We start from the raw sequence: 12,003 nt of genomic DNA, 5'->3' as shown, positions 1-12,003 counted from the left end.
TACAAGGTGAGGTTCTAATTTCTCCTTTGCAGAGGACAGCTAACCAAAACTAGCAGTCTGAGCAAGTGAAACTCCTGTCTTTCCGTGGGATCTGTGCAAGCATTACAGTAGTTGGGAACTTGGCAACGATGTACAAACTGTTTGCGTTCAGGTCGCCTTCCACGTCTTCTTTAACATACTGCTGTGTGACAAAATGGTTTACATCTTAATTCATTACATTTATTTTTTACTGTAAAACGAATGATAATGAGTAGCTCTTTAAACTAATGTTTTATTTCCAGAGAGTCAAAGTTTTGGCATAAGTTTAATGGAAAAAAACATTAATCTTCACAATCAAAAAAGAGAGTTGTTGACTAAACATGACCTGACAAAATTCTTTTTCAAAACTGCTCACAGATCTTTCTCGTCAAATTTTAGGCAATGCATTTCTTGTTGCTGACTGCTAAGGGCTAACAATTACGTTTTCCATTAAGGTTCAGATACTGAGTCATTCGAGAGATTTATGTTCAGAAGAAAGGTATATTTTAGTATCTACTAAGATGCTCATATATGTATAAAGAACTGTCACGTGCAATAGGAACAAACATTTGTTAGTTACATTTAACCTTTGGTTATCTAATAATGATGTGAGCTGTAGTTCAGAGGAGGAAGAAATGTTTGTTCCCAGCTGTGTAATACAGACAAGCCTTCAGGGCTGTTGTGAAGCTCTTTGAATTATTTTTTCTCCTCTTTCCTGCTGGGAAATGTACAGAAATTGATACAAGACCATGCTATCATTCATGTGGCAGCAGACTAGGAATGACTGCTAGAATATCCGGGACATGCTTTATGTTTAGCGCTGACAATCTAAGCAAGACAAATATGATTTATGGGACAATAGTTCAGATGGGGAATGAATGGAGATGTCGTGGTGAAAATATCAGCATAAGTAGGTTATGTGAAGGAAGTAGGTTTTAAGGAGGGATCTAAGGGAGATTTGGCATGTGGCAGATGGGAAGTTATTCAAAGTATAAAAGGCAAAATGGAAAAAGAAGCAAAGTTGAGAGTGGGAGAAAAATACGAAAGGAGCAGTAGAACAAGAGAGACATTTGAAAATTCTGCCATTCCTTTCCACGTGTATCTAACCAGAAATATTTTCATAGCCTGAAAGTGTACTGCTGTAGAATTCTGGCTTTTCCCCATAGATAGGAATCATTAACGTTTTGGAAAATGCCACAAAGTCTGTCAAACCTTGTTACTCTTCCTGAACAAACCACGAGTTTACAGTCTGAAAAACTCAGAAGTCATTATTTTTACTGCTGTAGCACTTTTATGCAGAGGCTGCCCTTGTTCTGAGGTGTTTATTGCCTGACTGGACAGAGAATGGGCAAAGGGAAATATCAACAGGTTCCTACTGCAGAACAAGAAGGAGACCTGCCAAGATCAAGTGATTTGCCCAAGGATATGGGGGAAGCCAAAACCAAGCAGAAACTGAAACTCAGTATGTGAACCTTCAATGTTTCTGTCAAATGATGATTACAGGACCAGCAAAAGATCACTCATACTCATTCCTGTTTTGAATAATGGACTCCATCCACTCACACTGTACATTTTGTGAGAGTCCTAAATCACATCTGAAGGCTAAATGTGTATTTGCAGACTGCTTCCTTGCCAACTCTGTAAGGAACTTCTTATATTCCCACAAAAATTTTCATGTTCCCTCAGTAACTTTCTTTCCCTCGCTTAAACGAGGGTAAAGCTTTGCTTGTTCCTTCATAACTGGTGTTGTTCCTAGTCCTTCTTCCCTTCCACGCTTCGCTGATGACACAGGCTTTGTGAAATCATTTTTTGCTGTTTTTCCAGTTAGTTCTTCAGGCTGTGCTGTGCTGATCAGAAGCAGGCTAACCCCTTCTTTCAACTGATCTCTGTTTTCCAGCCCCTCGCCTCCTCTAGGTTCGCTTTCTCCAGCTTACCAACCAGTGCTCATCATTCTGCCAAGAGGTGCATGGATAGAATTTACATATGTTTAATAGAAAAAGGAAAAGATGTGAACATCATCTGTCTGTGAAGGATTAGCTACACCTAGTTACCACCCTTAGCTACTAGTTACTAGTTACCACCCTTTTTGTGGTTACTTGGTTTTCTTGAGGGAGACCTAAAAACTGAATGCCAGAGGCAAACAACAAAAAATAATGGGTTAATAGAATGTCCACATAGATAAAATCAGAGAGGGAAACATAAAAAATACAACAGCTGAATTGTACCCAAACTCCAGAAGAACAAAGGCTGACAGAATCCCCAGAAGTGTAAGTGTGCCAGGATTTACAGCCCACAGCAGCACACTTTACGAACAGCAAGCAGTTCAATTTACCCTATTACTTAAATAACTCAGTAAGGAATCTTCTGGTTTGGGGCTAGTGTAGCAATAAAATCTTTCTCTGCACTATTCTGAGAATGAACTTTAATCCATTTCTTATCTCCTGCTTGAAAATGAACATCCTTTCTATTCTTATCATGTTTCTGCTTTTTCTTGTTTTTTTTTTTTTTCCTTTTGGATTTTTGAGCATTAGCCATCTTCCTCTTGGCAGATACACGGAGTTGTTCCTGCTCGGCTGTTTGTTGTGCTGAGTTACCTTTGAAATCCTTCCCTCTTTTTATGACTACACTCCAGAGGCCCTTTTAATAACTGGCCCAAGGCTAATACTTCCATGAAAGCCAAGCTTGCTGTGATACACAACCTGCTTTCTCCTCAGCTTCTACAAATCTTTCACTGGGATGCAACATAGTGCATGGTTCTCTAACAATTTCTGCTCCTTCAACAATGGATCTGCCTCATGCTGTCAGCTAAACTGGCCTCGGATCCGGTGACAGCACAGACATTATCTACTTCCTTACATCTAGTGGAGATAAAACAAGTGTTGTTTTTCCATGTAGGCGCATCTGGGATGTCAGCGCTGTCTTATGATCTTGGTTTCATCAAGCCATCTTTGTTGCAGTTTGATGTACCGTGTACTAAAGCGCATCTTGAAATGCCTCTGGTTTGGAACACGGACATTTTTATGTATGTATCAGCCCACCATCAATTTAGAACAAGCTATCCTTTAAAATAAAAGGTCTCTCCTTCAGATTATAGCATTTTCCTGATGTAGAGAGGTCAAACGCAAGGCTGTATTCCCTAAAATGCACCTTTGAAGGATAAGACCGTCGGCGTGGCTATTGGCACGTGGGCAGCACGGGGCCGTGGGGATGGAAATGGCCCCACTGTCGTGTTTTTGGAGTGATTCCACGAAAAATATTCTTTTTAATTAAACTGGAGGGCTGATTTATTGGACCTGCGGTTCGGACTTTGCTGTGCTGAAGGGATTTCCTTGCATTTCTTTCATGGTGATCATGGTGTTCTCAGCTGGTCAAAATAACTCCAGCAAATCTGAGGAGTTGAAAGAGCTTGTGGGTGTTGTCATAGTTTAGTTTGGCTCGAGTACTCCTTTCAATTTCTGAAAAAACTTCAGGCTGATAATAAGGAGAAATAAAACAGAGTTTTTGGACTGGATATAAGGAAGAAGTTTTTTACAATAAGGGTGGTGAGAGGCAATGGCACGGGTTGCCCAGAGAGGTGGATGCCCCATCCCTGGAGACACCCAAGGTCAGGCGGGACAGGCTCTGAGCACTGATGGAGCTGTAGGTGTCCCTGGGGATGTCGGATAAGGTGACCTTTAAGGATCTCTTCCAACTCAAACCATTCTACTGTTCTATGAAAAAAGTGCTTATTTTCTTTTTTATTAGTTGGATGGGCATTTCACGGTTGTTTGTTTTTTATCATATCCAACTTGGTGAGCAGTACCATCTACTCCATCAGGCTCTCACTGGATTCAAGCTGGCTTCTGTGGAATTTGGGTGGGGTTTTGAGTGTGTGGATTTCTTCTAGAATGTTGTTTTTAAAGCAGAGTAAGCACTTGTAAGAATATTTGCTGTCTGATGTTTTACCATTTGCTCTCTAAGAGAAGCAAGACTTATTTCTTGGATGCAGTAGTAGTGCAAATTTGTTTATCTATACACACAAGTACTGATTGAAAATCTGGATTAGAAATGAGCTCTGCTTCATTCCTTCAAGTCTGTGTGTCTGCCTGATGATTTTTTTAGTTTTTATATTAAGTCGCATTTGACACTATGGAGTGAGAATTTACCACTGTAATTTAAATTATTGTTTGAATTATTATTATTTAGAATGTATCATTATCATTAATTCCAAAGTTTATGTTTGCAATAGTGTTTAACTGTAGCAACAGTGATTCCTGGTCACAGACAGAAGGTGGATGTTTTCAGCAGTACAGGCCTGCCTGATTGGGAAGGTGGTTTCCAGACAGCAGGATGCCTGCAGTAACACAGGAAGTGCTACAGCTGTATTAATCTGGAAGAACATCAAAGTAACTTGTGACACTGAACTTGGGTTGGAGATCTCTCTCCTAGTTTCTTGGTAAGGATCAATTTCGTCAGCTAAACAACAGAGTTTAGAAGAGTTGATGACTTACAAATGCATTTCAGTATATTTCAGTGTGTATTGCACCTTACCAGTTCCCTCAGAATGAAGGAACAGTTGAGACTTAATGGTTTTTTGCTGTCGTTTTTTTTTTTTTTCTTTGTTGTTGTTCTTGTTTTTGTATAATACTTGAGTTGAAATACAATGCAGGACTGCACAGAGACTTAGATGACACCCTGATGCCTTGTAATTTACTTAATTTGCAGTGTTGCTGTATCACCAAAAATAAATAATTGTATAGCAGTTCCCTCCTTTCCACAAGCAGTTGGATGTTGTGACTTGAGGGAACAACAAGCAGATTGTGAGCATCATTTCTCTTCTTGCTTTTTAGGAAACAGCTGCAAATGTTGTGATGAAATCGCCAGGGCTGCGTTTTGGAGCATGCATACAGAGGGGCTTTGGATGAAGCAGGCTTTTGGTGCACAGCAGATGATTGCTGGTGCGTTTGTTTGCTTCTGGAATCCTCTGTCTGCAGTCGGCTGGGGCAGCCGGTAAGCCCTTCGGTAAACCTCTATCTGAAACCTTAAGTAGGGTCGCAAGCTCTGTTAACATTACCCGACTGCTCCCCCTTGTGCCAGCAACTGAGGGTTCTGTCTGTGCGCCTTCGTGTCCGCGGGCTTCGTCTAGAAGTGCTTTCTTTTGCACTTCTTTGGAAGTTTTTATTGTGGATTCATGCTGTGCACTGAAGAGCTCTACTTTCAGCCTTGTTGCAATCAGCAATTTCACGTGGGGGGAACGATGACCATCAAGTTTCTGATGACTGTGTTGTGTCTTTATGTGTTTTAATGGGATAGATGTGTATTACGCTGAAACCCGTACACTCAGTCCCTAAGTGGCTTTATGAAAACAAACACGTTTTTATTTAAACCAGCAGCGTTTTATCTATGTAAACAGCTTTCAAACATAAACACTTACCCACATAAATTTTTATGATGTTTGGTTATGTTCCTGCAATTCTGTCATCGATGCGTATTTCTTCGTTGGTAGAATGATGTTCACAGAATTAGCACTTTATGATTAAAAGTAATAACATTTGCTGCCAGTTTTGTTGTTGGTCAGCAGTGATGTTTTTGGGAAACACCTCCATTCCTGAAATCAGGTGATTTTACAGAAAATACGGATGAGGAGAGCTGTAAACCTAAATAGCAAAGCTTGCGATGCTATGGAAGGAATGAATATGTTTCTGAAAATGTAGGAGCTTTTAAGATTATATGCCTTATCAAATACTTGTCAGATGATAATTAGTTAAAACCAAGCGTAAATTGTGGATGAAATCAGCTTTATCTTCTCTGCACGTTCTTTAGTTAAGGCTGCAGTTGCACCCGTTGGGCAGTAGTGGTGAGCTGGCAGCAGTGCAGACCCACGCAGGTGTAGGGGAGCCTTTCTGTGGGATCCCTCTGCAACCCAAAGCAGGTTTTTGTTGCTACAGTGCAGTCTGCCATCTGATGGTGTGCTGTTAACATTTGGGGCACGGTTGCTCACAGCAAAAGTAATTTAGCAAATGACGAGTCGAATGCTTAAATGCTTGCAGTGGATTAATCCAGTGTATTTTTCAAATTTTTATTATTTAAGATAAAGGGGATCTTGCATCCATTCGGTGTCTTTACTGCTGGAAAAATAATGATGAGCAGAAGTTTTGTGTGTTACTTTGGTAAAAGATCCTCTGGAAGTCAAACACTATTAACTTTAATGAAGTAGCTTTGATGGCAGGGAAGAGACAGCTGATACGACACTTCCCTAACAATAAACCACACTGACAGATAAAAACAAACACGTGTGCAGTAACATATAGCATTTCAGAGAATGGAACAGAATCTGATGCAGCCCCCTGTGTGATCTCTTTCTTTTAGAGCCTCTTACTACTGCTGAAATGATTATTTCTGAAAATAGAAAGAAAACAACAATTCTGCTGATACGACAGATTTCTGTCACCTTACCAAGAAGGCAAAAGCAAGTGGCTATATTTCCCTCTTATTCTGTTTGTAATCCTTAAGAAGCAGTTTTGATTTCATAAGATGATTTTACTTAATCTTATATGCTACTTGTGGTAACTTAGAAGAAGGAAAATAGTTTTTGTTCTAATGATGTGTGTATTCCCTTCCCTCCATTTAATGCTCTATTTTCATGAACTTTTTTCTGGATGTGCTAGAACTTTTTCCCCCTTCATTTTGAAGACCTCTCTTGTATTTCATTTATTTTTCATTTTTACGGAGTTTTGGACCTATAAAAAAACCAAGCACTTTATAGCGAAGGCTGTGTTGATAGATAGTGACCAGGGACATTCAAAGCACACCCTGCAGGGATGCTTGCTTTCATTCATGCTGCATGTAAAAGGATTTGTTTTCTTTTCACCCTTGAGTTCACGGTAGATGCTTTTCTTTTATCCTGCTATAAAACAAGAGTAGGTAGGAGATGGACATAAGCCAGGAGCCATTGTTTTGGTGATCAGAGCCTGCGTGTGTTCCTGGGGTGAACCAGGAGCTGCCTTCCCTACTGTGCATCCTGCTGCTTAGAGTGTTGTGTGGAAGGTGAAAGGTGTTCTGAACTTCTTCCACTGAGCCGGCTGCACTCGGAGTTCTTGCTATTTTGTCACTTAGGTGACTGTTAGAGCACCCACTGGTTTTCTTTACTTTTAAAGAAAAGTGAGCAGGCTGTTTGTGGCCCACAAGGTATGGACATTTGAAGGGCAGGAGAGGGTTTTGAGGTGTGATGATGCAGGTGGAGTTTCAGACATGCCTGAACACCTTCAGCCAAATATATTGATGCTGAATCCTGCTATGTTTATGCCCTGCCATGACCCGAGCCACGCTGCCAGATGCAGCACTGATGGTAGTGACCTGACAGGAGTGTTTTTCCAGTCCAATTACTGCTTTTTAAGTTTATTAAGAAAAGCAAAGCATTTGTTCTGGAAAAACAGAATGCAAAGATCAATGACTGAAGAAGTATAAAGTGTTGTAGTGAAAGCTGTTTTTAGGATTTGATGTATCCCAAAAAATCTACCAAATGTGTACTGAATCTATGCTCTAACCACACCTGTATGCTGTAGCCCTCTTTAGAACAGATTTCTTGTGAAGAGTTGATGTCAGTCCCTATTTTCATTTCTGTGTATCTTGTGAGCTGCTATTCAGGTTAAATCTTTCTCATCCAGGCTTCTCAGCAGATTTCTGTAGGCTTCCCCTTTCGCATGAAGACAGGTGGTGTTAAACCAAGAAGACAGAATGTTTTGCTTACATGAAATGCCAGTATGGTCAAAAAGCAGAATTTGTCTGCTTTTCCTGCTGGCATTACTGCGTGTTGTAAAAGCACCATCCTTGGGCAGGCAAATTCATGGACTTTGTTGCTCTGAAGGCAGGTGTGACACTTTATGTATGGCACTGCCTAGTTCAGTAAAATGGCATGGGCTGCCTGCTGAGGTACTGCTGCTGTGCTTTTCTGAACAAGGTGATGTTCTGTTTCGAAGATTTAACGCAGTGAAGAACCCTGCATTCTCGTTTTGTCCCCTGTGCTTACCAGGTTTATCCAAACTCCTTATCCAGGATGCTTTATGTATTCAGGATCTTCACACGTTAGTGAAGTCAGATTTCCCGAAATAGAGATTTTAACATGTGCTACATCTTGCTTTTCCAGGCTCAGATCTATCTTTGCCATTAATCTCGTGTTGTTTTACCAGCCGTATTTCAGCTTTAATAGAGTAGGTGAAATGATGTGCACTTTAATATTTCTGATCTGCTGCTTTGCCTTATTTTGACATGCAAGCTTTGTGCAGGGGACTGGTTTGCAAGTAGGACAAATAAAGTCTGAGACAGCACAAGAGCTGTGCCCTCTTGTGTTCACTTAGAAGAGCAACCAAAGAGTAAGAAAACAAAGCAAGCTTATGGAAATCAAGTTGGCAGAGGCTGAGATCACACCATGCTTTGCCTGATCTGTACAAGAGGCCTCAAGCTACAGAAGTACTGTTTTAAGATTTCAAAATGTGAAGGTTTCCCTTCTCCATTCTGAAACAGTACAAATTTCAGAGGAAAAGAAGGTGAATGCACAAAGCAATAATATGTACAAAAATAGTTGCAAAATCATAATTGGGTCAGTTTGCCACCCCCAAACATGTGACAGGCAGTGCTGAGAGCACAGAGACAAATTCTTCTGATAATTTTCTGAGGTTTAAGGAATTATTTGTTGTGCTTCATTCTAGGCCAGTGGAATTATTTGATGGTATGAAGCATACTGTTAATTCAATCCTTTTGTACTGTAAGTTAATAAATTCAAATACAAAACTGGAATGCAGTGAGCTGTGTGCTTGGCTTGTTTTCAGTGGGGCTGTGGGTATTTTTCATTTGTCTCCATTAGGCTAAAATCATTATCATCATCTGTAATTAGATTGTTCTCATGTTTGCCTAGCTCTGTTTGAATTTCTGTTGGTTTATTCACAGTTGCAGTGGAATACACTTGCATGGATATATGGTGGTTTTTTTTGCTGCAAATTTTAAAATATTAACTTCAAATTGATTTGCCTGCAGTGCACCCTTCCCATAGTTTTCAGGCTTATCCTGAAGAGAACTGCAATACGTCTCAGTCATGTCTTAAGCTTCCTCTTTCACGTCGAGAATATTTGAGTAACGTGAAGTAGAACTAATTTAAAAACAATTATATTTTGCAAATATTAATTTTTTTTTATTTCTTTGTCATTGTTTTTCAATTTTGTTTTTCAGTGAGAATTATAATTGCAGTGGCTTTTTGGTGTTTCTTGCAGAACTGCTGAGCAGCTTTGCATCAGTGCCACGTTACATGTAATACCTATAACATCTCAGTAAGCACTTACTTAATGTGGATCAGCTGGTTATTGGTACTATGTGAGGAAATCGGTCTGGAGAAGGAGCAGGTTTGCTTCCTTGGGATTATGATATGTAAAACTAGAGTGGCTCAGATGTGATTTTGGTGTCATTAGAAATCAGAAACAGCCAATTTGGCTGAGTCTCTGCAAACTTTTTGCCAAGTCTAATCTGAGTTTCTTGTCAGCCTGACTCACTTCAGAGGTTTTCTTCTGCAGGAAATTGTATGGTGTACTCGCCTTTTAGGGACTTCAACCCAGATAGAGAATGTGTGTATGAAATGAGATCATTTACTGGCTTGCAATGAACATCATTGAATGGCTTGGGTTGGTACTCTGGCTTAAAACAAAACAAAACAAACACAAATACCCCTGAGATGTAGGTTATGTAAAGGACTGATAAATCTTGATGGTTGAGAGCTGAGGCTTGCGAAGAACTTTCCCGTTTTGCTAAGAAGTTAAACTTATAAACCTGCCTAAGAGATTCAAAAAATCACATTGAGATTGATAGTATCTGTTTGAGCAGCATTTCTGTGACAACACTTTCTTGTTTGAGTGTAACGGATGGGTCAAGGTGTAAAAAAAATCTTTTTCAGGAATTGAGTATAGAAACCCAGATGGTATAAATCTGATAATTCACTTGAGTAAAGATAACTGAGATAAAGGGAGTAGCTGAGCAAGAAAATATGTTTACCCTTTCCCCTCACCTTGGCTGGTGCTGCATGCGAAGATGGGTCAAAACAAAGCTGACTCCTTGCTTCTTGTTTATTTTCTTTAATTGTGGGACAGCTTTGCTGTATCTCACTAACTGAGGGTCTGGCTCTGGGAAAATCTCTGTGTCTAGCAGAATACTGTGCAGACCAAGTCCTTTCCAATGATGCTTTAGATCACACATGCTGTAGCAGAAAAAAACCCTAAGTGAACAAAACCAAATGAAGACGTAATTGGTGGACACATTCACTGTGGTTTATTTAGTGCTTGGGATGCGCTCAGGATAAAGCATTCGCCATCTTTTCTTTTTTAGCTGAAAGCAAAAGGTAGTTTGAAACATTTGTTTCCTAGCAGAACCTGGCAACAACGAGATTTTGGCCACGGGCTGAATAGAAAGCTTCTTTTTCAGCTTTGTGTGTAACCACTGGAGTTAAATCAAGCACTGCTCTAAGCACTGATCTGAGCTGTTTATATCACCAGTTTACACCGTTGTTTTGTGGCTTGTTTCCTCGCAGATTTGCATGATTGGAGAACCTAGTTTGCGATTGCACTTATTTATGTATAACCTGTCTCACGCTGTGGGAAGATGCACACCTCCTGTCTGCATGTGGGACAAGATTTCCAAGACTTCCTTTGCAGGAGGCATGGTTCACATAGAGCTGAACTCTGTCTACTCCTTCTTAATTCACTTATTCCAGTGAATGATGGCTTCCCTGTAAGGCAAAGATATGAGTTGGAGTGCTTGCAAGAGAAACTGTAATTTCCTGTGTAAATCTGCATGTTGTTTCTTTTGCTGTTTCAAGGCATGTTAGATTATTATTTCTCTTCAGATATTCCACACAATCTCTTTCAGTTACCCACACGTAGTTAAACAGATCATATAACCCTTTGCTGTGATCCTCTTATCCAGTAAGTTGAAGCTCTTGGCGTTGTTCTGTGGTTTGATGAGCATCTAAAACTTCTCAGTTTAATGCACCAAAGAAAAAAACGTTGCTGCTGAGACCCCAGGCTGGTGTTTGGTTCCCGACGAAGGGCTGTTGGCCTGCAAAATGAAAACTCATGGTCACAGTGGTAAGTTAATATTGTCAGAGCTGCGCTGTGTGACTTGATATTTGTCACAGCTGTAAGAGCTTGAGCAAGAGTGCAGTGAGATTGGTAGGTGGAGCAGTCTGTTGGTTAGTGCAGATTTTCATGAGCAAAGTTTTTGTCAAGTTTAGGAGTAATAGAAACTGACTCCTTCACGGGGAAAGAAAAAGCAACCCACCATTAAAAATAATTTCCAATCACCTGTGGTTTGTACTAGTCAGTCAGTTAGAGTGTGAATGACTATTTCTAAATTAGTGTGAAAAGAAATAGTTTTACTTCTGGAATACCATCAAAGGTGTGGAAAAGCACTTTGCTGGTTGATACTGGACTATAACATTCAGGAGTCTATGTGATCCTTAAGCTAGGTGTATGCCTTGTGTACATAGATCAGTCTAGAACTGAAACTCAACCTTGTCAGCATGGTTTCAGTAGCAACCCCAAGGGTCTTTTTAGTCTTTGTTCTCTGAAATAACTTGTTCTGTGCTTTAGAATTAAGAGTTGGATTGTTTGGTATTTTGCTTTTTAGGATGAAAATTACATACTGCCACATTAAAAATATACCAAAATGCTGAGAAAGCTCAAAACAGAAAGAAACTGATCTGTTTCCTGGTCCATCGAATCATAAACAAGGCAAGGAACTACACCAAAGGTTATTCTACTGCTGTCTCTTTTGAATCAGCATTAATTATGTTTGGCTTTCTGTGATGACACAAACACGATGGCTTTGAGTAGATATTAAAACACACACATAAATAACGTTAGATGGGATGGGGATGGGTTACATCTCCTTATTGCCTGCCAAAAATGAAACGCATGTCCAGCCTGTGTACTCCATTTGGTTCTGGAGCTCTGCAGATATTAGAAT

General features: G+C 40.0%; 1 long non-coding RNA gene across 1 annotated transcript; it reads left to right on the top strand.

Moving 5' to 3' along the window:
• Positions 1-1,915: 1,915 nt before the first annotated feature.
• Positions 1,916-7,161, top strand: LOC128085324 (uncharacterized). Its single transcript, XR_008208899.1, has 3 exons — positions 1,916-4,453; positions 4,848-4,955; positions 6,367-7,161. It is a non-coding gene; the product is annotated as an uncharacterized LOC128085324 (long non-coding RNA).
• Positions 7,162-12,003: the final 4,842 nt, after the last annotated feature.

The sequence above is a fragment of the Tympanuchus pallidicinctus genome, unplaced genomic scaffold (genome assembly GCF_026119805.1).
Source record: "Tympanuchus pallidicinctus isolate F22 unplaced genomic scaffold, pur_lepc_1.0 scaffold3, whole genome shotgun sequence".
Lineage (NCBI taxonomy): Eukaryota > Metazoa > Chordata > Aves > Galliformes > Phasianidae > Tympanuchus > Tympanuchus pallidicinctus.
Note: the sequence above shows the minus strand (reverse complement) of the source record. Positions and strands in the feature narration are given on the sequence as shown.